Here is a 27,024-nt window from a genome sequence, read left to right on the forward strand (position 1 = left end):
AGCTAGAGTAACTTGAGAAAAGCAGCACAAGCAAAAGCAAATAAAGAATGTTTTGATGGCTTGGTTTATCATGCAAAATCTGCCAAACTGATTTCAACATCTCTTTGTGGAGAGTTGGAATGTAGAAGAAAGCTTTTGAGTTAGGCTGATGGATGTGGATGGACAAACACATTGACAATCTTTTTATTATTCAACTCATAATGGAGTACTATCAGTCTGATGCAGAGATTCCTAACTTGCGTTCATCGTTTATTTATGTGCAAGAGGGATTATCATATATCTTGAAGGACTTAATCTAACATGAATAAAAGGGAAAGTGGAATTTGACCCCTAAATTTGCTTATTGTGATATTTGGAAACACTATCAATATGATCTGATAATAGTCTACGCAAAAAAAAATATTACGGAAACTGTAGTTAAATGTGCTAACTCTATTTAACAACAAAATCTCTTCTGAATATAGGTGATATTACATCGTTCCCACAAGGCATGGACAAATATCAGCTCTCATGATATCACACCAGTGAGCAGTCTCCACTGAAGGTAAGATCCTGCCGTGCGTGATTCATTGCCGCGGTTCTGTTCATTTACTTCATTAGCACCAGTGTACTACTTGTAAATTGTTACTTGTATTACAGGCTGCAAAATAGCTTATCACTGCTATAGCAAGTTTCCGTCTTATCTGACACCGTAACTTTTTAAAAATGGTGGCATGCCCAGCATCCTCGCCATAGGTATATATATATAATATATCCCATATATTGCATTGTATTCCCAATGTTGTGTGCAACACGCATCGTGCCTTCAAATATATCAAAGAGGTTATCAAGGTTTCACCAACTTCAACACTTTGCGGGGTGTCTCAGATGACAGAATGTACTGAAATGTCAATTAAAGGCTAGAAGATGAGAGGTGATGGAGGGTCTTGTGGGCAGTGGTTGGTGGCTGTAAGGAAGGGACAACCCATAGGGATTCCAATCTGGGATGTTGTGCATCGGAAAAGGCCAGGATTAATGAACTACACCCCAATGGTCCCTCTTTATTTTCAGTTTATCCTGACGAGCCGCACGTAGCACCTTGCAGAGGCGAAAGACTAATGTGCACAAATAAAGGGGAAAGAAAAATATGGACATGTGAAAGGAATTTAGATGTCCTCATGGGCCGCTTTGAAAAAAAAAAGACAGCTGGAGCACAAGTAATTGAGCAAGGTGCACAGTCTGTTTTAACAAACCTCCTCATGTAGGCATGGCTCAAAAATAAAGGTGTATTCTCTATGTCTACACCCAACTTTATTGAACAGTGAGGGTCAACCTTGCTTGAGTCTTCCGCTCTGCTGCAGCCCCTCGATATGGGCTGTAATTAAAACCACAGGTGGGACTCATATCACTGTATGCTTCTCCCAGCATGCAACAGGTACCATCTGGTTTGCTGTTTCTATCCTCTTAAAGCTGTAAAACATCAAAGTCCCACCTTTTTGATCGTAACAGTACAAGGAGAGAGTATTCTCCCAGGAAAAGGTTGGAATGGGTAAGGCACCTGGATTTACACTGTATTGTGTTTCCTCGTAATGTCGACCAGTAAGAGAGGAGATCCTGCAGTGCCGATTAGTTCCGCCCCAGTGTGCCGCTCGCTAAAGCGATATGCTCAGTATACCTTGAAACATGGTCCACGTCATAAGAGGACAAGCGTCCAGGTCACAGCACATTGTCAAGCATGGTATATGATTGAACATGATAGGAGGCAGACATATAGTACTGTCAAAATCATATTATGATTGACATTAATTGCCAAATGAAATCCAGAATCACAAAGTGACAGTCAGTGGTAAGATTTTCATTCTTCTCTCACTAGGGATAAGTCAATAAGTGTGTTTAAAAAGTGCAATGCCATCTTTCGATTTTCAACCTGCTGCTGCAGAACCACATGATGTTCGTCTATGTCTCAGCTCTTGCTACCTGTGGTCATTGACTACCCAGAATCAGATTATGTTTGCTGGAAGATGCTAAAAGAAGGATCTAGGCCAGTATTATAAAGTAAAGAAAAGGGCTGTTGTGTTGAACTTCAATCCAAAACTACTTGAAGTATAATTTTCAAAGATTTCTCCAATACTTTTTACTTAATAAATGCAACAATAGTTGAAAGTAAACCATATAATTTAGAGTGATGTGATTCAAATTCTGTTTTTATCAAACTATTCTAGATTAGCCATTCAGATTCACTCCCTGTTTGGGACAAATTTCATCTATTCTGCAGTTTGGGAAATTCATGTAAATCTGGCCAAACAGACGTCCATTGAGTGTTGCTCACCCCCCCCTCCACCTGTAACCCCATTATTCTGTTAGGCTGCTCTCTTTGCTCGTTTTTTGCTTCTGGACCAACACAATTTGCTATTTACTTGTCAACTTAATGAGCTTTGTGCATGTGTTTACTAAACGTGTCCTCAACATCTGTTATGAAAAATGCTGGATGAGACAAGAGGAGCTGTGGACTTTTATAGCTCACATTTATAGCTTTAAAAGTCACCACTCACTCGCATTTTCATTCTTTGTCTGAACCGCTTTATCCTCACTAGGATTGCGGGGGATTCTTTAGCCTAACCTAGCTGACTAAGGGCCAGAAGCGGAGACCCTCAGGGGGGCCAACCGATTGCAGGACAGGGACTCAACAAAATTCTCTTAGACTACTTGCACAAATTAGATGTGCTTTTACATGGTCTACTTTTTAGACTAATTTGCCTCTAAATTTCCAATCATAAGGGCATATCTTTCAGGAAACACTCTTGCTATCTTGCTACACCAGAATTCCCAGCTTGACACAAACTGATTAGGTTTTTGAACGGGTTCATGAGGTCTGGCATACACACAAAAAGCATGGTGCATTAAGAAATAAAAAATAAAATAAAGGCAAGCACAGATGCAACATCTACAAAAAAAGCATCTGGGTTGCAAAGAGCACCATTAATAAGGCAATAAGTTGGTGAACTAGCATCAAAAATATAAATTCCAGCTGCCACAGTGATCACTTTAGTTAATTGTTAGAGAGACTGTTTCAAATTTATGATACCACAACCTATGTTGTAATCATAAATTACAGGCTTTGGTTCCCGGATATGTGGCCTCACATTCTTATTGGGTTCTGTTCCTATGACATTTTGGAATTTATACAAAATCGTAATGTTATTGTCCACCACAAACCTATGTTAACACAGTATAGTAGTGAAGTCCTAAGAAGCACAATGTCCATGGAAAGTGGAAATAAATATATTTTGACTCACCCCAAGTTGGAAAATTGTACTATGAGACATATGAAAGACTCTGATGTTTGTTTAAATATTTTTTTATTGTAATTGTAATTAGAAAAGATTTTTCTTTCCATGTATGAGTCATTTAGCATCACACTGAGCTCTTTAATTTAATTTTTTTAACCCAACACTTGAATGGACATTTTCTGCATATGACTATAATAACCCATTTTGCTTAACTTCTTTTGCCAGTTTTCTCATCTTTTGCAACATATTTCTCTCACACCATCATCCCCCCATCTTCATTCTTTACCTCAAATGCGTCACATCTCGCTACCCCCTGCCAATCGTTTCTATACCACCCTCTCATTTTGTTCTTCCCCATTTCGCACTGCATCACCTCTCCTCCGAGCTCAGCGAGAAACTCTCGGATGTAGCCGGCCCAGAATTCTGATCAGCCACTTAGTGGCCAGAGAAGGCTCGCCAAACACCCCTTCCAATTAATCAATGGTTCTATGGCTATGGTTAACACCGTAGCCTTTGCATTACACGATGGGAAATGGAGCGGAATAGTAAGCATCTGGCGTTAAACATTAGTGTAAGCTGCAACTTTCACTTTCTTCTTGTATAGTCAGTAAAGTCAGTACTCGACCTAAAGCTCTTTGGTTGCATTATGGATTCGTCATAAAAGTAAGGCCCTCTTGGATGCAGCCACGGAGATGAATAAAAATTGGTAACTAGGTCATTTGTACGGCCCAAAGCAACGTCTTCTTCCGTGCCTGCCTTTTTTTTTCCATGTGTTGCTGGAGTCTCTGGAACATCAAGGAGATGAAAACACTCCACATCCTGTATATGCGGGAAGTGCTCTGACAAGGTTCTCCTGAGATATTATCCAAAGAATGAAGTATAAACTAACATTCCAAATGAACATCAGTCATTAGGTGGCAGTTTATAATGTAATTGTTTACTGAATACAATTGATTTTCAAACACCTACAACAGTGTAACAATGAAGGCCGCTGAGTAGTTCGCATATCGGCCTCACAGTTCTGGGGTCAAGGTTTCATCTCAATTTGGTCCTCACATGTCTTGGAGTTTGACTGTTCTCCCTGAGCTTGTGTGGGTGGGTACTCCGATTTCCTTCCACATCCCAAAAACATGTAGAGTAGGCTTGTGTCAATATGATTGACTATTCCTGGGTTTAAAATTAAGTCTATAAAATTAGGATTGATGATAGATTTTCTTTCACCAAAACAGAAAACTTGAAATGCTAAAGTAATATTGGTACTTATTATATAGAATGTGTTAATTTAATAATAGTTATAGTACTAAAGCACGCTATTGTAAAATAGTAACCAGACAACTAAGAAAACAATGCTTTCGAGTAAAATATTGATGTCCAAACTTAGACATAATCATCATTTATATCTGTTGTGAAACGGGAAGTTGTTGAGAATCTATTCAACATATTCATGTACAGGAAATCTTAAAATTATATCTATAAAAAACAGAGTGCACCAGAAAATGCAATAAGTAGTTACCACAATAAAACAGCAATGTATGGTATTACCAGCTGGAAAAAGTCTAAACCAAGTTATTGAAATATCTATGTAAATAACTAATTCCAAAAAGAAAAAAGTAGTACGACCAAGTCGGCAAGTAAAATCAAGAAACCAAATGCAAATAGGTAATAGGCAACTATATGCTGAGGGGAGAACTTTGGGGAAATGGTAGGACGTAAACAGCGGTAAGTAAGGCAATAGTCCAAGCTGACAGCTGACAGTGACAGGCACAAATACTGGGCACACTTAATGCGGCACTAGGTGTGTTGCACAGCACCACCCATCTGGTTCAACCAGATGATGGAATAAATACACAAATAACTGAAAACATCAACATTTATGACAATGTCCACCAAAAATATAGAGAGTGTTTTGATGCCAGTTGCATTGTAAGCACAGTTAATCAAAATAGAGACAATGATTGAAGCATATGTTGCAGTTGTTAGATTATTGTTTAAATCTGGTTTACCAGAACTGATGAATTAGAAAATCTTGCATTGAAAACAAAGAAAAAAACAAGGTTATGTAGAATTGGTCGCAAAGTTTTTGGCTTGGAATTAATAACAATAATGATAGCAATTCGGAAAACATTAACAAAAGAAACTATTTAAAAGTAGATGAATCATGGCTCTCATGAATAAAAGAAAATGGTATTACTCCAAATATTTTTGATCTATTTATTCTCTCGGACCACTAAAATAAAACGTTCACATATGATTTTTCGTTCTACCCGTTTGCATATACACACCAAAATTATAACTTCTTCAGAACAGCAGATTAAATTGCTTTCTCATTAAACATTTACTTGGCAACATCAGCTATAGTAGCTTGTACTCTCTCTCTGTTTTGGTCATTTATTCATACATTTTCAAAACCGCTTATCCTCATTAGGGCTGCAAGGCCTATCCCAGCTAACTTTAGGCGAAAGGCAAATTACACTCTCAATTGGTCCCCAGTCAGTCAAAAGGCACAAACAAACACAGAAAAATGTTTGAACATTTACACAGCTACTCTGTGTAAAGTGATCCCAAAACAAGTGAATGTACACTGTCAGCGAGTTTAAGAGGTATCCAGTACTTGGTAGCCACTGGAATTAAATGAACAAACTCAAACAATATCAAACTTGTTAGGGAACTTTGATCAATAAAGTAGTAAATGATTATTTTTGGCAGATTAGAGATTGGCAAGCTATTTATCGATTTGTATTAGGTTTAACCCATAAAAACTACCTTAAGGATGTTTCAATCACAGTGAAATGCATTTTAATGAGGTAAATATATTTAAGAATCCTTATAGTCAAATTGTATTGATGTGAGAAAAGGCAACTAAAATAAAAATCAAAAGATTCAAAATATTCAAGTCCATTTGGAGAGAAAAAGCTTTAAATTGGAAAATATAATGGTGTTTTAAGCAGTTTATTGTATTTATTGTATGAATACATTTTATTTGACAGGTACATATTTATATAATAGAACGCAATCAATTCCAAACTCGTTAGGGAGCTTTGAGAGTAAATTATTTATTATTTCAGGCAGTTTGGAGTTTGTCCAGTTATTTATTGATTTATCCTATGTTTACTCTATAACAACTAAATGATGTTTCATTGGAGTGGAATTGGTTTAATAAAGTAAATACATGTAAGACTATTACATTTAAATTGTATTAATATAAGAATACTCTACTGAAGTAAAAAAAAAAAAAACAACACCAGAATTGTTCACTTAAATCTATTTGGGAACAATAGCTTTAAATATAGAAAAGGGAAAGATGCAGGTTAATTGGAGTTAAGGTGCAAAAGTACTTCACTCACTCTGACATATAAAATGATGCAACTGTTTGAATAGTGTATATGTAGCATACAAGGAAGGTCTTGTTTTTGTCTACTTTGGTGTATTCACTCTATTCACTAGAGATATTTTCCATCAACTGTCATCACCTGCAGTGGACCTTGAATCAAATACAAGATGAGGGATTTTTCCAAGTCGCTCTGTGTGTGTACGTACGCGTGTGTGCAAGAGCCTGAACCTCCTCTGAGAGGACACTTTATGGCCAGTGCACCAAACGCACCCCCCCACCAACACCAATTTCACAGGCTTCTTTTAACAGCCTCTTCAGATGTGCACAATCTGGCAGCTTCCTAAAGTGTGTGGATGGAAACTATTGGTACTGACGCAGGCACCTAGTATGTGGGCTTTAAAATTAGCTGGTAAAAATCACAAGTATATAAATTCAAGTGTGCATATTAACCCCAAAGCGCCCACTTAGTTTTTGTAACCAGCTGCGTCTTTATGTAGAATCTTTCAAGCTGCAATACAAACTGCTGTCTGTTATCTGTCTATAAGTTAAGGATATGTTAGTTAACGCTGGATTTTCTAGCGCTCTCCGGTGCCTCTCCAATGTGGGTATCTGGCCAGTTAGCCCCTTGAGCACAGCTGTGGGTGTGGATGGCAACAGGTCATCTAATTAGTGCCGCGCCCCGTCTGTCTAAGGATGCAACAGGAAGCTGCCAGAAGTCTTTATCATCTTGAGTTGCCCCTGGCTTATTTAGACACATCTACAAATAGTGCATTTAGGCTACATTCATACTGCAGGCCAGTTTCCAGTAGCATTCAAAATAAGATACTGCAGGCCAGTTTCCAGTAGCATTCAAAATAAGATAAGTCTAATGGTGCTGAGCAGATCCACATTTTTAGTGTATTCTACTGTTGTATGTCAAACAATTTTACCACTTCTTGAACATGCATTTCTCATTGAAAGTCTGATAATATGAGGTAGTTCAACAATGCCCAGATAAACAGTATAATTTGATTAATTGGTTTATTGTAAAGGGAAAACCCTATTCAATGGTGCAAAAAATATTGGCTGCTTACTTACCCTAAAATCTGCCATAAAAATGTAATGGTGGAGACCTTTTGAAAGACCGTGTCAGAGCATGCATGCATGCATATCACTTAGCGGGCATTCTATTCTATTCACACACAAAAAAGCCAAATGTTTTTGCTTTATGAATGGCTGCAAATATCGGAATTGGCATCAATGTTATATGAACTATGAAACAAAGGCACTGTGATTTATTTGAATTTGATTCTGACACAATTACACATGACAGAGTGTAATATATGAAATACAAACCAAAATCTGACAGATTTTGAGAGTGTTTATGTTAATTGTTATGTTAGCTATAAACCAGAAAACAAACAAACAAACAAAAACCTCTAAGCCTCCCTGACCTTGAGGGTTTCCGTGTCACCAGGCATCACACACATGACCATTGCAGCCGATTTCTATTTCTCTAAGCTGATCTTGACTTCCCCCGCAAACAATTCATTGTCATAACCCAACACCTCCCCTTAACACACGGCTTGACCCTTTTGCTCTGGGCAATGACCAGACTGTCCAAACAGATGGAGGCAAACACACACCCACATTAGCAAACTTAGTAAGTGCCTTGGCTTCATTGATGTACCAATGCCATTTATGAAATGTGTGTATCTTCAGACCACAGTAATGTTCTCATTGAAAAGACCCACAAAAGGAAGATGGGAGTTTTCGTCATATAAAGTTTCCATGCAAATATTGTCAATTAATACGAATATTTACTGATTTGCAATACCCCTCCTGAACATAAGCAAATTGACGATAAAGGACACCATTAATATGTATGTACATCAAAAGGAGATTGACAGGATACATTTTTATTCATCAACAAAATATTACAATTTATTACCGTGATTTCAACATGTTTTAAATGATTAGCTTATGGAGAAGCCAAGCTTAAGTGAGTAGTTCTATCAAATGTGGAAGCTGAGAAGTTCAACTGAATGAAGCTTCATATCAAGCTTCATGTGCGTGGCATTTTTTAATAATATTTACGTAATTTGCTGCGTGCAAATTCAAATTAATTTTGGCCAACCAAAGCATAATAATCACTACACTAATAGCATCAATATTGTCAATATAAGCACTTGATGAATAGAAAAAAACTGTCTACTATGATATATTTGATTATATACATGTGAATTTTTTTTATTGTTTGCATGGCTCATACTGACATAACTTTAGTTTTCCTGCTGACATAAAAATATAAACCGTGACTAAAACAACAATCTCCTTGGGGGAGGTCAACAATTCCAGGTGACTGGATTTAGCACTTATCTTTACAAGGAGTAGCAGTGTGAACTATCACTGTAATATTGTCAAATATGCCACCAGTCCATAGTGACACTTATATTACTGCACTATTTTGCTCTTCCCAAAGCTCCAAACCCAAGGAGGTCTTGAATTTGACCTTCCTTTCTCTCACATAAATTGCTTATTTTCTCCTCCGTGAACTGGAGCTTTTCCACCTTGGTCGTCCATCTCCCTTTATTGCCCTTAATGCTCTCTGCTAAAAAAAATCTTGACGACTCTTTAACGCCATGCCAATCAATTTTTTAATCACACCTGAATCAATAGTTGCAAGCTTATTTTTTAGTATAAAAAACTAAGAAAAATTGAAGGCAAATATGATATCTAATTGAATTTGAACAGAGACCTCTTGCTGCAGCTTAATCCAAACAGGAGATTTAACATCCACCTGGTGTCAAATATTCAAATACTCAGTTGTGGTTTCTCTTTAGGTTTGTGCTATAGCAGTAAAATGAAATTAAAAGGCTTATTTGAGTTTCTTTTGTTGTGGGTGATGGATTTTGGAACTTTTTTACGACCTAAGCTGTGGCCCCTTTGCAATAATAGCCAGGCTGCCTGTACTTTTTTTTTTATTGGCTATTTCATAAAATCCCACTAAGATGCTAAAAAAACAAAATATTAAAAGAAAAATGCTATTTTTCATACACAGCAATATACTACCACCCAGTTGCACATCTGCATTTAATTTGTCATGCATGCAAAAATGTAAATAACATAGCTGCATACAAGTGGCTGATTATGAGGGGGGAAAAGATCCCTGTGTACTAAATGAGTGGCATATGGTTCCAGTCCTGTCTTTGTTGGCAATTTGTATACACAAGGTGATATAATGTGAGCCAAACTGCAGAGGAAGCAGAATGCTCGACTGGAGCCGTATGCTACCTCCCTGCAATGACTGAATGCACTTTTTTTTGGACATAAAAAGAAAGATAAAGAACTGAGAAAAAAGATATATTAGTACAGGTATAAGCATATGGCAATGAATTCTCAAGAGAGCTTTTATTAAAGTATCTTCAAAGAAATCAATGCACATTGTACACTTTACTACAATGTCTGTTTTAAAATACAGTGGTAACCCTGCCTTTGCTATTCCTTATGCTAGCCCCAATTGAACTTGCAAAACCATCAAAAATGGTAAAGAAGCATACCACTTTTGTAAGGATTATGTTCAAAAGGAAAAAAATTGGAAAGAAATATGAAAATTATGTATGAATGCATTAAAATGAATAAGAAATTTAAAGATATTTTCTATTGGTGTGGACGGCCGAGTGCAAATTTGAGTGCAGAAGACGTTTGGCAGCTGAGTAAACAGACGTGACAACTTAAGATTATATTACTTTTGGTAAACTATTGATCAACTACGATTGTCTTTAATGACTTTTCATCAATTCCTAAAATGTGCTAGGCATGCTTTGCCTAGCTGAGCCAAAGTAAGACGGATAAACACTTTAATAACAGCACAATTCTTTTCACTCGCACTAAGGAACAATTTTTTTATCAACTTTTCTTTGGAAAGTTCTGCTCTCACTCTGGCCATGGCCTTTACCCTGCCAATATCCAATAGAAAAGCTACTCCAAAATGTTCAAATCAAATGCCAGATGCCACAAGAGGAAATTTGAAATTTTTAGATTTTGTATTTCATAACTTCCTTCATATCTAGAAACAAAAAAAAATTCATTGAGGCTTTTCCTAACAGGAAGATTGCTTATATAAAGACATTGAAAAGTAGACGTACAGCTGTACTTGGCTACTTTTAAGATTTTATAAGGTGATGATATTAAATCTAAGGTATAACCTTTAAATTGCATTTTTGATACAATCAATATTTCCTTAGTCAGCCACTGCGTCACCATTAAAATAGTTCACCCTCTTATATCTCTAATGCCGCCATCCTGTCGGTTCTACAATCAAAAATAAGCCCATAATTGCCATGTATCATACCTTGTGACGCAATTAGCAAACCTAATGCCTATCTAAGACTCTTACCGTATAAAAGCACACAATGGTTATTCTTAAGAAAAAATAGTTTGAATGAAATAATGTTCCATGCTCCATTAAAGCCCCTTCCAACTCCGAAGAATGTTTTCCTTTCTTTCTTTTCCCCATTCAAAGGTAGTAAAATATGTTATTGCTGCACCTCCATCATCACCTGAGAGGCTGCAGCGGGCAGAGTGCTGAGATGCAAAGGCTGTCAGATGAGTTTCAAGCGATATGCAAAAGCTCCCCTGTTAATAATTCATGTCCGCGTTTACAAATGGCACTGTTGTGCTGAGACGAATCAGCCGAGTTGTTGAAATGCTATTTTTGAGCAGATGAAAGTTTAATTTCTGTCCTAGATTACTAGTCTTTGTCTATAAAGATGGCCCATTATTCCACCTCCACGCATGTTGTAATGGTTGATCAAGGCAGGCAGAGGTTGCACTTGGACGTTTATGTACTTGCCGGCCATGCTCTGTGATAGAAGACATCTGGGGTGCCCTTTTGCATAAGACTCCAGGCTACTATGCTTCTGTGAGACTCTGAGGTTTCTCCACATGCTCATATGTTATTGACATTAATATGCATACACCATTTTAACAGGGTTCCCATATATCTGTAATAAGCCTTAAAAATTATTGAATTAAAATATGTGTAATTACAGTATTTTATTAAATTTACTCTAAAATCTGCATGTATTATTTTTCAGGAACTGACCTAAAATTTGAATGGACTGACATTTACGTATTGCTGATTGGAATGCTTCATTACCTGTTCTAAAACATTTCTCATGCAATTAAGCCCCGCCTGCTTGATGGAATTCGAACCATGTAAATAAATGTAAATAACCTGATAGTAGTATTAGTTTTTTTGTAGAAAATGATCATGTATTGTTCATTCTTTTCAATGGTAGTGTCTTGTCACTATGTAAGCTTCCCCATGTGAAAATGAACCTACCACGACGTCATATGGTATTGTAATATTCTGAAAGAACAAATGTAATATTATAAAATGTAAATATGACAAATAAGTCTGAGCTGCCTGATAGTGTAGGGGTCATTTTAACAACTTTGTCAACTTTGTAATAAGAGGAAAGATCCAACATGAATTTCTTTTGGCTGTCAGCGTGGAGAAGAACAAAGAAAAAAAACATGATTTGTGCCAAGTATTAAATGCCAGTTCAGCCATACTATGAAAAAATGTGTTATTTATAGCCCCCAAAATACAGAATTTACAACTTGATGTCATAATGCATCAAACCAAACAAAAACAATTCAGAAAATTCGGATTAATCGAAGTCTATTTACCATAATTTTCAGATTACAAACAGCTACATTTTTCTCCTGCATTTTGTCGTCCAGTTCATCATCAAATTTCATTTTCTTTAAGGACAATGACCTACGTATCTTTTTGTGTAAACACCCCATAATACAATATGGCCACCTGTGGCTTCTAGTCAGTGGACTTTATATTTATTTATATATTATACTGTTCTCTTAAAATTTGGTGGGAAGTGAGGTGCAATTTATAGCCCAAAACCTATCATTTAGTTGTTTTTTTCTATATAAGTGAACTTATATAGAAGTGTAAAACGTAAAGATACTTGCGCACGGCAAAACATGATACATAACACCACAGAGGGAAGGACTGGGATTCAACCCTTAAACTCCTCATCTGTGAGGCAGACGTAAAATCCACTTTTTCATCAAGCTTCTTTGAAATCAATTCAAAGTATACCCAAAAGTGCATTCAAATCTTCAATATCATGTAATTTGGGTAATTCAAATTGCATTCCCTGACTAAAGCTTTATCTAATATTAGAATAGCTTAACCCAAATTCTTAATGGCTCCTTAAAATAGGATTTAGTTTTGATTACTATCATATTCCCGTTAACACTCTTGAAACAAAACAAAAAAAGAATTGCCTCTTTTGATTAATCTTGAGTTGTATTAAATAAATCAAACTTAAACTCCACCCAAGTTTAATGAATTAAAACACATTTGCGTTTGACTGTTATATATTATATATGGCATGAGACACATTGCCACATTATTAACACATACTCTTATTTTTAGACACTATCCTAACAAGTACTTACAGACATTGTAAATTAAACGCAAAAAAACCCCACTTGGATGGAATTTTAAAGTTACTTTCCAATAGTTCATGTTTTTTTTTAAACTGTATTTTTATTGTGATTTGTTGTTTTCATCTGGGACAACATTGCACATCAACATAAAATAATTAAAAAAAAAAACAAAAAAATACGGCAATAAAAGCCTAGCACTCTCACTAACAGTTTATTCAGTTTTCTGCTGTGAGATTCACCCTTGTCATACAAAACCTAACTGACCGACAGATATACAGTAATCCCTCAAATATCGTGGACAATGTAGACCAGACAAGGCCGCGATAATCGAAAAACCGCCACGTAGGATCACCCCTATTATTACTACATATTTCATACATACATACTACACGTTTCTGCGCTCACTGGGCCACCATTTGTGAATTTAAATGCAATGCAACTTCCATCAATATTTACTATTCAAATAAAAGAAAAAATACATCATTTTAGAAGCTCCAAAGAAAGAACTCCCCAAAGCGCTGAGGTATTTCCTACCAACACAAAACAAAACATATATCATTTTTAAATAAAGCATGTTATCTTCCAGCAAAAAAAACGACAACAACAAAAACTCAGATGAATTACTTGTCATTGAACAGTCACCATATAGAAAAGAAGAACAAATCAAAAGCCTGTTTTTTTCACCTCACTACTGTTTGGTGGAGCCCTGCAACATAATTGTTGCCAGGCAAAATACATTGCTGTTAATGCATGCTAGATAATGAATAATGTATTTAAAATAAAGCTGAAAACAAACTATCACAGGGTGAATAGGACAAGCTAATTGGACCACAGTGTTGCTGTATAACTTCACACAAGAGTAGTCGGATCAATCAGTTTCCCAAGAAATGATCCTTACCGTCAGTGTGTTGTCAAAATGCTGAAAAACATGCAGGCTTGAATTGATCAGATCATAAATAATATTGCGATTTAGCTCTTAATGAGCCTCTGCTAGCGAGTCAAGTAATAATGTGCATTGGGAATGGACTTTTTTAGTCTAGACCTGGGAGACTTTTATGATTTAACATATCACAATAACATGTGAGAGTGAATTTTAAATATATGTGTGTATAGATGGACATAGTGAGAAAAGAGATTGTTGTTTTACATTCTTTTAAGGATAGATTTCTAGTCACAGAGTATGTATACTCCCTAAAGAAAATGTCTTTTATTCCTCATAATGTCAAGTTCATGTCTCAGTGTGGGAAGTTCTCTGCAGAGGTTGGTGTAGTGTTTTCTTTTCTTTGGTGATTAAAACACCATCACGAACCATAACTCGTGAAATGTACAGAATATGTAAGAGGTAAATGCAAGAAGATTGTTCTTCAAGCAGGTTTTAGTGCCTAGACAATAAAAACAGACAAAAAAAAGTATCATAATTCTACACCACTAATTCAACATTGGTCTCTTATCTGTTAGGTAAAGGGCATAAGCCAACAATTTTGTGATTGATAACCACCTTACTGCCTTTAACACTGTTTTTTTTCTTACTTTGTTTTCCTACACAGATTTCAATAGTGCTACAACATCCACATTCGGAGGAGAATTAATTTCTTATGTTCACTTGGCGGAAATTGATGCAGTCATACTGTACATGTGAATTGGAAATATCGTCAAGCAAACTGCAAATGACACAAGTGAAATGAAAAAAGCTGGGAGATTGATCGCGGTGAGTACAAATGAAAACCATACGATACATTTTTAAAGTGCGTTTACCTTTTTTGACATACAACAGTTTGTACTGTTCTTTCATTTCTAATAGAAATTCAATATTTCTGTTAGTTTGGTGGCTTAATTATGCATAGAATATTGGGAAATTTTTCTTGCATCTTGATAAGTTTTGTTTCAACAGAAGGTCTTCAACCTCAGAGGTTGCATGGTGAATTTTGGGAATTATTTACAATGTTTCAAAGCCACCTCAACTGGATGTTTAACACTGACTGTGATGTATGATGTGATGGTTTCCCCATTCTTCAAATCTATTGTTTTAACTGGGGGGGGGGGGGGGGGTGCCTTCATACGATTCAATTATTCAGTCAATATTGCAGCACTTTGCTTCCTCCTGCAAAATATTTGACAGTTTATGAGAACCTTGCGTGACCCATTTATTTTGATTTGTTGCAAAAACAATTGTATCTCATCCTTAATGTCTAGAGTGAGTTCAGGTTCATAAATCACTAAAGAATCGAGTAAATGCAGTTCTGGAAATAGAGGCTTTCAAATTTTGCAAATAAAAGAACAGTTAAACCCAAAAAAACAGGTGTTGCAAATAAAATTATGTTTTTTTTTTTCTGCAGCAAATGCTTTGTCACAAGTGAATATTTTATAGAAAATAAAGTCAAGAAGTACGCAAGAATAGTGCCACTACTAATAGATCAAACCGACACCACGCTTCCAACAAAGCGCCTTCTGCATTCCTAGCCTATTGTCTTTTCTTACCATGAAAGAGAATGATTAAATAGACCTCCGCCACTGCTGCAAAAAAAAAGCAAGTGAGAGGATGTGTGGGTACACAGAAGGAAGGGGGAGGGAAGAGGGGCTGGGGTGTAGAAATAGCGTTTATTGCTTGTGGGAGGGAGAGTGATGGCGCAGCATAAAACCCCAACCAAAGCGAGCAGATGGAGCCCGTGTGACAGTAAAAACCCCCAAACGTCCGCTGAAGGTTTTTCTTCCCTTTTTTTACCGTTGAGTTATGAGAGCTATCTGTCAAAACAAAGGCAAGAGTTAGCAAGATGATATGCTAATGAAACAGCAATTGCTCCAATGACAAATTACGTACAAAATGTAAATAAGTATGGGAGGAGAGCATTGGGAGGATTGGTTTCTGGAAGTGATGGGATGCAAGTGGTTCAGTGCAAAATGGAAACCATAAATTCATAGTTTTGGGGGAGTTAGGGAGGGTGTTTTCTTGACAAAAAGTGTGTCATGAAACAGCTGATGAATGTGTTGTGTCAGACTGCAAAAGGATGACTTCCTAAAAAACATCCTGGATGAATCTTTTCACTTTTAAGCAAGCTCAAACCTCACACAATTAACTTGATTTCTTTTTCTTCTGATAGGCAAGCAAGTCCACAACATGACCAAAAGTTCATGACAGTTTTGAGGACACATAAGGGAAAAAGAATTTCCAGAGAAGAGCAGGTTACACTGACCAGGCAATCATTGTTTCCATTGCCAAAATTCACCAAGGTAAGAAAGGGCAAAACTGCGGGGCGTTTCCATGACGGAGATACTGCCATTGTTTTATATGCCAAGTATCAACAGTGTCACAGATTGACATGCCCGTGCTCTCAGCAAGGCTTTGTCTATGTAAACATGCTTCAAACGTTCCTGCAGATGGCATAAGAAAACATGACTGTGGTCCGCGATCATTCAACGACCTGTACTATGAAACTCTCTTGCGTAATGGGAAGTCCAGGTTAGTACGAGTAGGTTAGTTCTGGTATAAGTGCTCTCATTTATTCATAAATTCTAGTTTAACAAAATCTAACAGTAGTGAATTCAATCGAATATGGGTTGAAGAAACTTTGTAATTGGAGTTTTTATTTACTTTATACACAATTTACCAGCAGCATTAGGACAGGGTTTGTAGATATGCAACACCACAATGTGCAATTGCTTTTGCATTCTAATACAAAGCAGAATTTACCAGCAGGAAAACATACCTTCTTCATTCAAAAACATGCATAAGTATATATTCACTTATCAGTTTCAAAGTGCTATGCAGGAATCCCAGGAGAGTTTGCAAAGAAACCAAAAACTGCTTTGAAAAAGAGGCAAAGTTTCACAAATAGCGAATTGTGTAATGAAAATTGACATGAGGAGTTTAAAAAGGATGCACCAGATTTATGGTCACTGTCCATAAAATGAAAACTAAGCTAATGAATAAATATTAGTGAATAGAACAACAATCTAGTTAGTGACATTTCTTCCTTGGAGTCGCAGGTGACCCAGTTGAGTACATTTTGTACTTGTTTTTATTAATTTAATGTGATAAACAACAATTTACACAAATGGGAATTTAGTGGTCTTCAATTATCTAAACGCTCAGAATATGTTTTTGGACCGTGGGAAAAACTCTTTTGTGAGCTCAGGGGAAAGAACAGGCTGGAGCTAAAATTCAAGCATGGAAATTGAGAGCTGAGGTATTAACGTACTAACCTCAAAGGCACTGCTCCACAAAATGAGTATTCCCCAACCAAAATTCAATAATGCTGATTTTTTTTTCCTTGTGACCAGATCCACAAAATTATGTGAAGCCTTGTGTGATATTGCAAGCTGGATAGGGTGCTGCATATTGAATAAGACTCTCCAATTTGCATTCATTGACAACAGCAGCCAGAAATAATACATTCCATGCACATCTATCCACATATTTGTTACGATATGGACCAAAACATGTTCTTGCAAATCTTGCTACGGAAAACTCTGTCAGCTAACCAGAGAATTCTCTCAACAAAAAAAACAACTAATAAATACTTATATTTCCAGGAAGTTCTTGCATTACAAACAAAAGTGAAAAATTAATGGATTAATTAATTTTACTTAGAATTCTTGCTCAGGGCAGAGTTTTCAACTGCTTATTTGCAAATAAAGAACATGACTACTGTGCTGTCATCAAAACAAAACCAAAACCTGAATCATACATCCAAGCCAATTCATTACATTAGCCTCCTTATCTTAATCTTACGTGAACTGAAAGTTTCTAAGACTTTGAGTCTTCCCTGTAACCATTCCCTATAACACCTCAATGTAAAACTTTAGCAGTGACAAGCAAGACATTTTTGCGTGACAGTTTAACTTTGATCTGGAAAATGGTCTGAAGCCTTTACTGGACTTTTATGCTGCAAGGGTTTGTTTCCTTGGTTATTGCTTTTCGTTTGGACACGAATAGAAGACACAGGTTTCTTCTTTGTTCTCATTAGGATAAGAAAGGATGGAGGGAGAAATAGGCAAAAGTACACAAAAACAAAGACAAGCATTATGCACTTGCTAAGCAGAAACTGGGGTCTATTTGGCGAGTAATGCAAAAGCGTCATGAAGCTGAAATGTCAAAGGTCGAGGACATTATAAGCCAAAGACTGTAATTTCTTCATTCAAAACTGCCACTGATTGGATCCTAATGGATTGTGCCGGTTTGCCTCAAGAGGAGTAGTGGCACTCCTAAAAATAACAGTTTTTGTTTGTTTCTCTGTTTGTTTTTTGCAGAGATGGATAATCTGCACAATTGAATGTGCAGACATTACTAAAATAGAATAATAGAGTTTGGTGCAATGATGAATGCACAATTTAATTAGGATGAACTTCTCGAATATTCGATCATTAGCAAGAGTGGCTTATAAAAGGAAAACAAAGATGAACTTTTTTTTGCCTCATGATTCATAAAATATGGCATAAAATTGGGCTTGTCTTTGAATGTATATTCATTCATTCATTTTCAACTCCACTTATCAAGGACAATGGGTGCTAGAGCCCTGGCTGTAGATGTACTTTTGGTACAATGTATTTTTGTTGTACCTTTTGTTGTGTTTTTGAACACGTGCCAAGCTGATAAACTTTTGTTCACGACCTGCCCCTTGTCATTTCCTTGCACGTTTATGTCCAAATGTGTGTTCCCCCTTGACAGCCATGAAGTCAGGTGAAAGAACTACTGCACCATCGAGTGGCTTGAGTGTATATTTTGCGGTGGCTACCATGAAAACAAATATTGTCCAATCACGTTCGTCTCATGATTCCTAATTTCTGCATAATTATTGAAATACTGCAAGCATTTTCATTTTTTTTTTAAATTTTGGACATTTTCCAATGCGTTTATTATAACATTGGGAAATGTACTCAAGCATATATTTTCTCTTCCTTTAAATGTTTTTTGAAACGATAATTACTATTTACGAGAGTATGACTGGTAGCAAAACCCCCACCCCCATATATATATATATATATATATATATATATATATATATATATATATATATATATATATATATATATATATATATATATATATATATATATATATATATATATATATATATATATATATATATATATATATATATATATATATATATATATATATATATATATATATATATATATATATATATATATATATATATATATATCTATATCTATATCTATATCTATATCGATATAGATATAGATATAGATATAGATATAAATGGCTGCTAATATGAATTGGTAAAACAGAAATAAAACACTATTTCATGCCATTGCAACAGTGCTTGAATTATTAATGTCATCCAATGACTTCTGATCATGTGCAGACTTTGCTTGCAATGTGGGACAATTGGTATTCCAATTGTATGCCATATTTTATGAATCCTGAAGCTGAGACTAGGAAGAATCTTCTTACACACTGTAGACCGGGAAATTAGGAGGAAAGCCTTGATGTCTTAAAGCGGTGAGGGTCTTCATGTGTTATGTAGCAGTCATTGTGTATGCGCCTCGAGAAACATGAATTGCTGAGCCTCAGTGGAGTGTTTCATTTGCAAACACTTTTTTTAAAAATGTTTAAAGCTGATGATTATGTTTTATTAAAAGCGTCACAGTCATTAAATGAAAGACTGCAAATGATCAACAAAGAGGAGTGCAGAGGTGTGAGGAGAATATTTCAACGGATAAAAGTGGTTGAAAAAGCTATTAGATTTTACATGTTTTTGTTTCATATAATTCAGTTTGAATTGAGTTTGTGTTTTACTGTTGTCTTGTGAGGGTGTCCGTACCAATGGGGACACTATCCACACATCATTAATATTTAATTAGAATAACACAGCTGCAAATCACATCAAAAGAGATGCGTGCTAAATCATATTGTCTGATCCAATCACGTGAACCAGCGCTGCTATCAATTACAACTTTGGCACCCAACTAATTTGTTTGAGTCTTGGCTTGGTAATTTGATTTCTGGCTCGCTCACTTGATTTCCCTTACCCATTAATTTCATTTGCACTTGCCCATCAGTGCAAGCAGCACATGTTGAGTCACCCGCATCCCACAGCTCATCTTAGGCCGCTTTTATTAATACCGCCAGATGTGGCAAGTGCCAGGCCTGACACTCGTCCAGTATGCAGCTGCCACTCTCACTCGTAGCCATCATTGCCGGCATCTCTTTTTCACTGGCTCTCAACCTCTCAAGCCATCCACTTGTCCCCCTTGCCAGACAGCTTTTGGAAATGACAGACTTGTTTTGTGCATTTACTGCCAAATACACAGTGGAACCTCTAAAGTTGAACACGATGTAAATAGGACAATCACAGATTTTCAATTGAAATAGAAATAAACTTTTACAAGTTCAATACATTCCAATTAACCTATTTTTAGAACTATAAACCACACAGGAGTATATGTTACATTTTTGGGACAGCAGTTATTGACAATTTTATCAGAAAGAGGAATTGTATGTTAAATCAGGAGTCGGGAAGGCAGATGAGTGGATGTGACAAATAAAAAAAATTATAAAATAGAATAAAACAAAGCTTTTTTACCTTTGTTTTTTTTTTACATGAGTCCTATATATTTAGTAATGAACTAATTTAATGATAATTTTATTGACAACTTAAATGTGTAATTTTACTGAAAACACACATTGTGAAGGCGGCCCGGTGACCAATTGATTAATTGATTATTACGTTGACCTCACAGTCCTGGGGTCGTTGGTTTGATCCTAGGTTGGTCCTCTCTGTGTGGAGTTTGCATGTTCTCCCTGAGCTTAGAAGGGTTTTTTTTTAACCCAAGTACTCCGGTTTCGTCCCACATCGCAGAAACATGCAGGGTAGGCTGGTTGAACACTTTAAATTGCACCAATATATGAATGTGAGCGTGAATGGTTAACTATCTCCTTATGCCCTGTGATTGGCTGGTGACTGATTCAGGGTGCCCCCACATGATGCCTATAGTTAGCTGAGATCCAGCACCACCCACGACCCTTGTGAGACTGTTAAGTTCAGAAAAGAAATAAATGAATAACACATTTTGTAGACAATTACAACAATTATTAATAATTTAAGAGGTTATTTATTTTAAGACCTATACCTGGATATTAATTTTTATTTTGCATTAGTTTATTTTAAGCAAGGGTCTTGAAATGAATAATAGAATAAATAAAATCCCTACTCAAACATGCATAAATGCATGAAAATCCCCTTTGTATTGGATAGCTAATTGAAGAGCTCTACATGGAAGAGGCTTGTTTTATTGCAATTTTAACAAGGACAAATGGGAATGAAACAATGGCTCTCTACTCCCAGAAGAACATTATGAGCATGTCCCAAGTCATAGTGCTTAAATGAAGTGAGCCACTCCATATTTCATATTTCACACAATGTCTTATAGTGAATTATAAAGGAAAACCAAACAATTATGAGGTGTTAGTTGCGCCTCAGTGGTCGAGCTAATGCGTTGTCGGGGAAGGGAAGTGTTCTATCTTAGTTAGAGGTGCTGTCACGTCGGGCCTTTTTATCCATCAATGCATGGGAACTTAACTTCCACTCTCATACATACATATAAGATGTCAAGTGCCTGTGCACTGTGAGGCTACAATCTTATTAAAAATCTTTCAGGATTTTTACATCACAAATGTATAGTGCAACAAAACAAATTAAAAACAGAATAATTTTTTTTAAAATGTGTCTGTGAACATCTAACTAATGAGGAAGCATAATGAACATTAATGTGAATGTGTCCATTTCAAAATGAAGAATATAGAGAACCAAGCTGTCGACAAAAGTAACTGTCACATTTGAAAAGTTTACAGAAGTTAAAGAGAGCTGGAACTTGGTTAGTGCATTCCATTGTGGCAATATTTAGAGTGTTGCTATTGCCTGGTGATTGATGGTTGTACAGCAAGTAGGCTATTAAAACATATAAACACAACAGCTGCAGTGTAGTCCACACACAAAAGCAATAAACACAGTTACTCAGGTTCTGGAATCATAACAACTTATTTAGGGAAATATTTTTTTGTTACCTTTATTATTACCTTCCACAGATATTTAAGTGTACAAACTTATCATACACAAATGAATAAACAAAGAGTTTTGTGCATGTACACAATATTTAATTCTGTTCTTAATACTATATATTCCAATATGTCAATATTGAATATTGACATGGTTTCAACTCTATTTTTTCAAGGAATTTGCATATACTTTGCTCAATATAGTAATCTTGAAAGGGATTCAATTTAGCATTAAAATATATTCATATTTAAATTTGTACTTTTTAAGCTAAAAAGACATTTTCCTCCAATTGCACATTATTCAATTAGTTTGTAATTTTTCCTGTAATTCAGAATAAATAATATGGCATTTTTTTGCGTAGTACTTTTTTTTCAAAGGTAATCTTCATATTTTGAGTATAGGAAATGACCCAAAAGCATAATAATTTTTAATTTGAGTGTTCATACTTTGATTATGTAATTAATTTGGTAAAAATACTAAATCATTTGTTGTAACTGATGATTGGCAACCGGATACGTGTAAATCATGTAGAACTGTTAGAATCAGTGGGATTCAGACATTTTAGTTTATTATACAAATATGACAAACAACACATCTGCAAGGTACAAATTAGTGCATTCAAATCCCCACATTGAGTAAAATGATTTGGCAGCTTTCACAGACAGTCAGGTAATATGGGAGTCTGAAAAGGCTATAATTAAAATAGTGATCAAAAGAAATATCTTTGGAGGTTGGGCAGGTGATTTGTACCAAAGCAGATGTTGTTTTTTTTTTTTTTTGCCAGGAGGCAGCTGTAATGGTGGTGAGAAGAGAAAATCCCTTCTGAGATAGATAATTCATAAATGTACCGAATCCTATGAGAGGATGAACCTTATGTACAGACGAATATATACAAAGGTTTAATGGTAGGGTAGTGAATAATGGTACTTTAACACCAACTCATTCATACCTCAGATAAGAATGCTACTCGGGTATATATTTTTGGCCTGTTTCAAGCTCACATTGTTGACACCAAAGAGCACAGAACACAACAGCTGCACACATATGAGAGAAAGAGTGGATGCAGATGCCATATGAGGACTGATAGTCAGTATACAGGTGCTCCATTATTCAAAGTGTCTCCTAGGGCTTTAAAGCTCTGACAGAGAACTTGACAAGGTTTCTTCTTCTAGTCGGCACCTCACCCAGCCAGCGAAAAAATATTACCAGGGCTTCCCTAGGGAGGCGGGAAAAGGGAAACATGATCTGGAAGAGTGGTGCGAATCCACCATAACAACAGCTGTTTCCAAATCATAACAACCTGGGAAAGGGTTATGGTTTATATTATATTGGTGGATTTGATCCGTGGATGCTCCTCTATTTATTCCCATTGACGACTTGGACGTGTAAGCATTTTATACGTAGATTTCTCACAACCTGATATTGAAGTGAGACCCATATAATCTCAATATGTAAAAATAGTCACATATAGTTCTTCTTCCCATGCACATATATCAATTCTTCCTAATTTGAGAGGCATTTTGCCTAAGCAAATAATTGTATCATCTTGCACACCAATAGCATACACAAAATAATGTGGGAAGTGACAGAGTAATCCTCAAGAAGTGTCGTGCCTGCGCTGTTTCCAATCTTAATTGTTTGCTTAAGAAACAAGACATGCACACAAATATTCACAAACATAAGTACACACATATCAGTGTGCACGGATGTGAATTAGTCCAGATCACACACTAAAACCACACATACTTGCGCTGGGCTAAATTGTGTGAGGTGAGTCACAGCTGAATACAAATACAATTATTATATTTTGAAGCTAAATTGCTCTTAGTCTGAGTGCATTTTCTGCACTAATTTAAAAGATTCAATAATATGACAAGGGACCTTTTATTTTCAGTATTATATTTTTTTTTATACTACGGCCCGGTGTCCTAATGATTAGTGCATGGGACCTCTCAGTTCTGAGATTGAGGGTTCAAGCCCAGGTGGAATCTGATCTTCCTATTTGGAGTTTGCATGTTCTACCCGGGCTTGCATGGGTAGTATGGTTACCTTCCACATCCCTAAAACATGATTGGTAGACTGTTTAAGCATTCTAAATTGCCCCTAACTATGACTGTTAGCGTGAATGGTTGTTCGTCTCCTTGTGCCCTGTGATTGGCTGCCCCTCCATTCCAGGTGTATTTCCCGTCTGGTCCTCATAGTTGGCTGGGATAGGTTCCAGCACCCCTATTACCCTTGTGAGGTGAAAGGGTATGGAAAACAAATGAATTAATGAGTTTTACTATTGTTATTCGTGCTTGTTACAGATGGACAATCAAAAAAAAGAACAATGGTACATTGCAAATAAAATCACTGATAACCCTTTCTTTTTTAATGATGATTTAACATTTGTTGTACTCCATCATCCGTTATGGTTTTGGGAACCAGTTTGCTATTGCTAGCATGGTATTTTTCAGTCTTTGCCTAAGCCTTGGAATTCAGACCTTTAAAATGGTCCTCATGTCAATGTGCACCTTCAGAGTTATTTGATGGCAATCAACAGAGTGGCAACCGACAGCCACAGTCTGTACGTTCTTGGCATTGTTAGGGGAAGACTGCAGACTTGGAGAAAATATCCCATCAATCGATACATGTTATTGGCTTTAAAGACTCAGTTTATACTGCCAATGATGCAAGCCTATTGGTGCCAGCATGAGCAAGTGCCACAATAAATGACTGCTTTTATCTGATCACTGCGCTCTGTGTGGGTTGTGTGATTTCAAGATGAAGTGTTGCTGCTGTTGTTGTTGGATTCGCTAAGTGTTTTGTGGGTGGTGAGGGTCTGAAAACAGAACTTAGCGCTTATGCTTAAGATAACATTACATTTTGGAAACCGTTTTAAGAGTTAACTAACTCCTAAATCCTGTTCCATCTCATAAAAATAATAAAAGGTATATTATTTGAACAGTAGATGGACAAAACATTAAATGTCCTTGTGTTTTCTGTATGAAAGAATAAAGCAAACTCAGCAAATAAGCAACTAGAGAAATGTATCTATTTAATTATTTTTATTTTTACAGCACTTCTATTTTACACATTTAATCATTTATATGAGGGTAAAGCAGTTCAGAAAATGAGAGGAGATGAGAATCATTTATACAGGAAAATAGTTATTAAATGTGTACACAATTTTATTCTACCGAAAGTACAGTTGTTTTGGTGGGATTTTCCTTTCATTTTCATCTAGAGTAAAACTGCCATGAACATCCCTTTAAAAAAGTACATTTGGTGGAAATTAGAAATGTTTTTTTGTTTGTCTTTGTTTAATTTCCCCAAATCTCTCAAACAGGTGTGGAAAACATTGCAAAGCTTTAGTTAAAAAACAAAAGAAAAAAATGACGTCTACTAGTAACTAGTAAGTCCTGTAGAAGCAAAAACAGATGTGAGGAAAATAGTGATTATATAGTGTACATTTATGTTAGTCTCTTATATACAGTCATTATTTCCATCTTAAAAGATACTTTTATTCTGATCTGAAGATATACAAACCCATATAAAGCCGCATATACGTAATCAGCAAATTGTTAAACCAATGCATTTGTAAATCCAACCAATTAATCAAGTATTCTATACTCAGCAAAACATCTCAAATATAAATACATAGCGTAGGGCTATGTTGGTTCTCATTCTGCCACTAAATAATGCCGCTGGTTGCCTTCATGCCTTGACCTTCCATCTGTCTTCTCATTTTTAACCTTTTCAAACATTCTTCCACCCATCCTTCCTTCCCTCCTTTCTTCCTTCCTTCTTTCCTTCCCTTTATCCATTCATCCATCCATCCACCCATCTATTTTGAACCACTTGATCAATGGAATGTGTTGTTTTCAACCAAGCATGATCAATTGGATTTAGGCACTGCCAGACTGGAGGTGTTACTGATGACTAATTCTTGTCTTAATCAGCAGGGTATTGTGCACTATGTCAATCAGCCTAAAAAGATATTGGATAGTGTTCTGTTTAGAACATTTGATATTAAATGGATATGCATATGGATAATGTAACTTACTTGCTTGCTTACATAAAAATAGATCATATGTGATAGATCAAATTACAGAAAATACATTTTTATTTGCCGAACAGTAAACTAAAGAAATGAAACACGTGAACAGTAGCATGGTGACAGTAAAATGGTCATTGTTAATGATTGTATCATTCCTACACTAGTGTACCAATCAGACACTTATGTCCCATTAACCTCTGATTTACCATCACCTCTAGTACATTTGTTTAGTTAATTGAGAAAAATAATGCAAACACATAAATATTTCGATAATCATCAGCATTTGCCAAATTGTTGATTTATATTCAAACTGTCACAAGTGGACACACAAGTGAGCAAATATCCACTCAAACACATATTGTCCCTCATATCCACATATGTTCTGAAAATATCCTGGATATTTATTGAATGTCGTTTATATAATTAGATCATGTATTTAAACAGAAACCAAAACACATTGCAACCATTCGTTGCACATGTTTAAAATGCCAGTTTCTCGATTACAATCTTCAACAATTTACCAAATGTGATGAATAAAGAAGAACAAAAGTATAACTCAACTTATGTTCTTACGGCTGTGTCATCTTCAGCAACACCATGTTTACTGGCCTGGCAACATGTCATATTGTGTCAAGTCCTTAGTCTTAAGAAGACTCGCTGAACATAAAGGTCAGAAAATCATCCTTATAAAAAAAATGTAGACAGCTTTTAGCCTGTGGCTTTGCTTTAATCAGAGCCCAATGTAGTTGCAGTCAGAAAACACTTCTGATTTACTCATTCAACAGTGAACATTGGCTCTGAGTAAGACCTGTAGGATTGGAGCATTGAGGGCATTGACTAACAAACAGCATTTCTCCAGAGGTAAGATGTGCGAGTGTTTTTGTGTGTGTGACTGTGTTTATATGA

General features: G+C 36.0%; 1 long non-coding RNA gene across 1 annotated transcript; it reads left to right on the forward strand.

Moving 5' to 3' along the window:
• Nucleotides 1–462: 462 nt before the first annotated feature.
• On the forward strand, nucleotides 463–16,253 carry LOC144209972 (uncharacterized). Its single transcript, XR_013329291.1, has 3 exons — nucleotides 463–544; nucleotides 14,607–14,767; nucleotides 16,158–16,253. It is a non-coding gene; the product is annotated as an uncharacterized LOC144209972 (long non-coding RNA).
• The last annotated feature ends 10,771 nt before the right edge of the window (nucleotides 16,254–27,024 follow it).

Source organism: Stigmatopora nigra, chromosome 16 (assembly GCF_051989575.1).
Source record: "Stigmatopora nigra isolate UIUO_SnigA chromosome 16, RoL_Snig_1.1, whole genome shotgun sequence".
NCBI lineage: Eukaryota > Metazoa > Chordata > Actinopteri > Syngnathiformes > Syngnathidae > Stigmatopora > Stigmatopora nigra.